Source organism: Agelaius tricolor, unplaced genomic scaffold (genome assembly GCF_023055355.1).
Source record: "Agelaius tricolor isolate 1412-34295 unplaced genomic scaffold, bAgeTri1.0.p SCAF_22, whole genome shotgun sequence".
Taxonomy (NCBI): domain Eukaryota; kingdom Metazoa; phylum Chordata; class Aves; order Passeriformes; family Icteridae; genus Agelaius; species Agelaius tricolor.
Genome location: NW_027269282.1, coordinates 9,089,323 through 9,095,977, shown reverse-complemented (window position 1 = coordinate 9,095,977; position 6,655 = coordinate 9,089,323).

Here is a 6,655-nt window from a genome sequence, read left to right as displayed (position 1 = left end):
TGAAGAACTGCCTTGTTCCAGCTTGAATTTTCATATCTAGATATAATCTGGGATCTGGATTGCGGCTGTAAGAGCAAAAGAAGGTTCTCTTGAAAGTTGAGTGAGAATTCATTTGTTCTGATCACATGTGGTGCCTATCCCACATTGATAAATTTAAGGATTTTACTATGTAATGAAGTTTCTGTTCATAAAAAGGCAACTGCAAGGCAGTAGCTTCTGGGAAGGTCTTTGTCGTGTTTCATTTCAGCTGACTTCTATGAATCCAGTTGATTGTTTAAAAAAAACCCTTAAAAGTTGTTGTGTTTTTCAGTATCACATAGATAAAATCCCATCCTGCTGTACCATAATTTCAAATCAAAGAAAATGCTGAAGTGTTTACTGAATGTTTTACTTGAAAAAGAAACAGGACTTCATGTTGACAAGTGAACACTGATTGTGTTGTCCTTCTGAGGCTGTGTGCTGATGTAGATCATGGATGTGTGAATGACATGCTCTGCTCACTGACATTTCAAGGGTAATGACTCAGAACGTTAATTTGACATCAGTAATGATTATTTGAATACAAGTTATTCTTGCTTAAATACACAGCTCCCTATGCTTTGATTAAAGCTGATCTGAATCTTACTGGTTATTAAAGTATTCTTGATATGCTGTGGAAAGAAGCATGGCCTTGCCTTCTGTCTTAGTGTTGAAGCTGTCAATAAGACATAGAGTTGCACAGACTGTTTTTTGTTTAGAAGAAAAACACTTAATGGATTTATCAGGGAATTCAGTGTAAACTGACTTTTCTGTACTGATGGGTGATGGTGTTTGAATGTTTCCCTTCTGAAACAGTGGCTCAGTTACCATTCCTTGCATGAACCTGGCTCTCACAGATCCCAGATTCTCAGCAGCTCTTTCCCAGCTGCTGGTGTGGAAGGGAGGAGGAGGAAGATGGTGACAGTAGGTGGTACAGCCCAGTCAGTGTGCCTGGTGCAGCAGTGCCAAGGCAGACTGTCAAACACATTTATAATCACCTCAGGTTTGCACAGACACTGCAGCTGTACCCTGAGGGTTGTGACCCTTCAGACACAAACTTGCTTTATCTGCTTGCTTAATGTAACGTGGCTTTAAAATTACAAAAGTAGAAACCACATAACCTCTTTGGTTCCTCACAAAATAGGTGCATATTAAACAGCCAACCTAGAACACTGAAGGTGACTAAACAAAGGAGGAAATTGTGTTAAGCATCTGAATTTGTAGACTTGTGCTTAATGTAGACCTCTTAGCTTGGCATTCTGTTGCATGTCTATATTGACCTTTTTGTTTTTATAACTGGAGTAGTTTCGGATATGCACAGCTGCTTGTTGAACATCTTCCCATGCTTGACAACTTCTGGAACAGGGATAAGAACTGGATAAGAATTGTAGGTCTACCACATGAAACACTGGATAATGCTCACATTTCCTGGATGGAAATTGACTTACTAGAGCCAACTCTGTAAAAGTGTAAATATCACAGGGGATGATGAAAAGCTGCTGTCCTCCATTTGAGTAGCTAGTTCTTTGACTTTAATAAATGAGGAATTATTACTGGGCTGCTGTTCCATGCAAAATGCTCTTCATAGGTTTTTTGTTCCTTTCAATAGGGCAGATTTTTTTCACTCCACAAATGATTTGTTTCCTTTTGTGCTGGGTTGTCAAGTGTGATGGGAAAGACTAATTGATAATATTTGTTTATTCTAAATCTTCCAACTCAGGTACTGACTGGGGGGAAAATTACCCTCTTAGTTATTAACAGGACTATTTAATTTTGCAATATACCTTTGTAGAACCATTTCTACTTGAGTTTTACTTGCACCAGAAAGCACAAGGAGTCTGCACAAATAGACCTTGGACTCAACTGCTTCAAACTGCTGTTCCATCCTACAGCTGCTGCACCACATCTCGTTGCACAGTCAAAGGCTGGAAACATTTATGCCTTGCTCCTTTCTTTGGTAAATTGCAGAGCTTGTGTTCTGTACAGAATAAATCTCTTCTGAATATTTGCAAATACTCAGAGAAGGCTGAGGTGCAATGTTTTCTGAACTCTTGCTATTTTGGTGTGAGTTGGAGCTTTTTTCATTTACAGGTACATGCTGTGGTTTTGTAGGAGGAATTTGTGTTTGTGACATTAGCTAGAAACGTGGCTCTTTTCATACTAAGAAAAATAAAATGTGAATGTTTCTAGGATACTATTCCAAAGTGAATCTTGCCTCCTACTTGGATTTTTGTATTCTATGGAACAAGGGTATGAAGGTCCAGTAACATGTCTCCAATCACTTATAATGGATATTTTCAAAAGGGAATAAATCTATATAAACTTGAGGTATGCCTATAACAAGATCTTGTTCCAGAAGTGTAACATGTATTGCTGAATTATTTTGAAATGCTCAATACCTGAGGTCAGAGGACCAGCAGCTATTGCTGAATGTATGCTGCATTTTGAAGACTTCAGGCAGGGTGATGCTGTGTTCACATTGCCTTCTGAAAGAGTTCCTTCCAGCACCTTTTTGTTCTGTGGATTTTTGTGGAAGAACACAGGAACTGTCCTACAAGATATATGCATAGAAATTTGCGGAGGTATGTGACATTTTACTTTGAATTAATGTTCCAAGGTCACAGTGCCAAGTGTCTGACAAGCTGCATGACTTAGAACTTGATGTTTCCTTGAAATGCTTCTACAGCAAAACCTTACTGAAAGGTATTTCTGGGGTCTCTCCTGTCAGTGGCTTCTGAATAAAAGGAAGACAAGATGCAAGGCACTTGTTAGAGGGATCCAGGTAGGTCTCAGTTTCCTGGGGCTGTAGAAACAGAGATTCCTTTGTAGTTATTTTCACTGTAGAAAATGCCTATGGATGCTTGAATTGTGAGTTCTGATTCAGTTATTGTCAGGGCCATGCTTCACTCATTTTCCACACCCCTTTTTGCTGTGTTTCTCACTTTAATTATGTTTCTAGTCAACAGAGCTGTTCTTGCTTTTCATGCACCAGAAGACAAGTCTGTTGCATTTGCATCTGGTTCTTAGCAGAAACACCTCAGGTATCACTTTTAATATTCCCCTGTAATGCAAAAATCTTTGATTTCTGTTGTCTATACCTGTTTTAGTATTTATAGATGGGTGTTGAAAGCATGTGCTAAGTATCTTTTTTTCTCTTATCTTCAGGTTCATGCCAGACTGAACATTTCACAAAAGTTGGGTTTTCTTTACTGCACCCCCCAGTCAGTCCTATCTATGTGTAGTCTAGAAGACCTTAAAATGCTTTTAAGATTTTGATGATGATTTATTTCATTTCTAGTTGAATATATTAATATTTTACCACATCAAGATTTTTCTTGCTGTGAAATTGCTTATTGAAAACCATATTTCTTCATCTCAAGACTTAATTCATAGTGCTGCTTTATTTTCTGAAAGCTGGGTTTAAATCCTGTAGGTAAAAAAAATGGCATTTGCCTTTGATATTTAAAGGCAATATAAAAGGAAAATACAATTCTTTCTTCTTTATAGAACAGAGTTGAAGAAAGCAAGTAAGAGTGGTTTAGTAGTAAGGCTGTTATCAAACTTAAGTACACATTTATTACTAATCTAATGAAACATTTTCTTCCGTGACAGATGCAAAGAGCATAAAACTGTAAAAAATCACAGTCACACCTAAATTTCAAGGTTTGAAACACATGGTCTTGTTTTTTTCTGAGTGCAATTTATGAAGAGATATAGGTGTAAGTAATGTAAGGTGGGAGCACTATTGGAGTTACTCAGCCTGTAATTCAGTTTCTGCATGTTTGAATTCGCTGCCAGAATTTTGCAGTCTGTATTTTGGCACACATAAAGCTGCTGGATTGGAGGCACTGAGGAATGTTCCACAGGATTAGGGATAAAAGTTGACCCTGTGAACCTCCTTCTACTAGAAAGTATTGCAAAGGGGTGAGTCAGAGCTTTCTGTGAGTTCAAAGTGAGGAGTGCTGGATGAATTCCCCTGATTTATTTAGGCAAGCCTGAAATAGAATATAATTTTCTACAAGAATTCTCTTCAAGGCTGTTTTATGCTGTGTACCTTGCAGGAAGGTTATGTTTAGATTTACTCTGTGTGTATCTTACTAAAAGATTAAAATCTTTTATTATCTGCACTTTCACTCTGGTATCTGTGAATCTTCAGGCAGTAACTGCATTTAGCTAAGACTTACAAACATTGGCTTGAAACTAAAAATGGTGTGATGATTTAATGTTAATAAAACTCAAAAGTGATTCTTGGCTTTGAACTGTGAAAAACCACCCCAGATCTTAGCATCCAGTCCTGTTGCTTCCTCTGAAAGGACCAAGGTTAACCAGCTAGAACTGCTGTGTTCTAGCAGGCAGTCCCTCCTTGCTTTGTGGTGAAACTGAAAACATCTGTGCTGAAGCATTTAGGTAAAACCCCATAAATGAGTCCCTGCAGGTTCATGATACTCTCTGCATTTCAGCATTAGCTGATGTGGAAGGAAAAGCTTTCAAGTTTGCCAGCCTATCATGAACGTCAAGATCTTGAGATGAACACTGATGTAGTTTGAACGTGCCTTTATTGAACCTGTGATTCTCTGAACAGTGTATGATTTTTGTGCACTAATTCTTGATGAAAATGCCTCATTTTCTGGCCAGTGTTTAGTTTGCAGTGCAGTATCTAGTCTTATTTTCTACTCTTAACCTTTTGAAGGCTAAAATCCAGCTTTAAAGGGCTGGGATTTTTTTGCAGAGAAAAGAGAGTTTCCTACTTTGAAGGCCTCCTCTCCTTGTTAACATTTCTAATTTTAAGTTCTTATAATCACATAAGTAAGTTCCACCTCTACTGAAATCAGTTGCATTATGTTGATGTAAATGAAATCAGCTTTAAATCATGAGTTGGGGTTCTCATAGTCTATTGATTAATTTTCAGTCTTTCAACTGCAATTTGGTGTTGAAATGAGCTGTGCATTTTATGAATTTTCTGTGGTGTTATTCATAGCTCAGCATGTTCCAGAATAGATTTTTGCAATGGCAACAGCTAAGCACAACTCCTTTCATTTCTTTTCAAATCCAGCTATTTAAATTTAAGTAAAATTACTCTTCAGAATACAAGTCAAATTTTAAAATAGCATCTTTGTCTGAAATCACATTATCAAGCGTGTGTCTGCCTTTTTGGGTGTCTTGCACATTCTCTTTCCCCCTACACACACTCACACCTGTTCCTGATGGTGTCAGTGGGAAATTTGCTGAATTTTATCCAAATTCAAAAAGCTGCCCTGGTTTGGGCTGATGAGCAGCCCAAGGCTTGCTCTCACACCGTGTGCTAAAAAGTCATGCATATGCAGAATGGAGCAGGAGGAGGCTCACAAAAGCTTTCAGGGGCACTTTTAAGGGCACTTGACTATTTGAAGAGATTTCAGTTTTAATGGCACCCAGTTCATTAGGTGTGGTAGGTACTCAGAATACACCATCGTCTCTATATTGCCTGGCCTGCAGCCAGGGGTTATGAAACGTGTGTAGGTTCATTTGTAAGGGGAATTTTGCCTTGTGAAATTAAGGAAAAGCTGGTAAAAAAAGGTCTAAAAATCAATGTAAAAATGTAGAGATGTGGCATATGGACACTGGCACAGTTTGAATTAAGTCATAATTTGCTATATATGGGTATTGCAGCTTATTCCTGGAAAAAGATGCAAAAAACACCAGCAAATGAACCGTGCCTGAAAACCTCCACTGAATTCACCTGGAAGGAAAATTTTCTGAAGATGTTTTGTCTCATGAAGCGCTGGCTCTTGAACAAGAGAGCAGAACACGGCACTGAGAGGGCAGGCACTGCTGTGCCCACCTGGGATTCTGCCTCTGCAGCAGTATTTTCAAGGAAAATGGGCAGAAACAAATCTTGGAAACATTTGTATCAAGGTGGGGAAAGGGACCTTGGATTCCTGAGGTCAATTTGTGACAGATCTTTAGGTCAGGTGTCCTGTTATATGAATGCACAAGGAGCTGGGCTCTCTTGGGTCTGTAGGAGGCACCATGAGCACAATCTGACCTCCAAACTTTCTCACAGTTCTTATGTACTCCCTCAGCCCCAAATCCTTGATGTTAAGTCTTAAAGCTAATCTGGTAACTTCTTGTCAATACACCGGCTCAAAGATGATGTGGTTGTCCTAGGAGTACGAGTTCGTAAGACTTAAAATAGAAACTTTGGGCTTTGTGACCTGATTCTGAAAGAAAAATAAAACCTGGTGATGTCTGTACTGCTTCAGTGTGAATGTCTGCCTGGAATACCTGGCACTAGTGGATATGACTATAAAAAGCTTTGGGAAGTGCATGTCCAAGCTGTCTTCTCCCCCCTTTTCCCCTGCTCCTTTCCCATGTGCTTCTCCACGTGCTTGCCCTCTCCCAGCTGTGGCTCCCGGGCCCTGCTGCTGCCAGGGTGTTACACCCTGTTCTTCTGATGCTTGCACGGAATTTCCACTGGTGTCCCAAATGTTGTGCCTGTCTCACACATCTGCCTGGAAACACCACGTGCAGCTGCTGAGCAGTTCCCTCAGCAGAACAGCAAACTTTCATATTTTTTAATCCACCCCAAAAGCCAAGAAATCTACCAGCTAACACAGCCTTTGGCCCCAGTGCTGAAGGCAGAGGTCCAGAGGGTGCA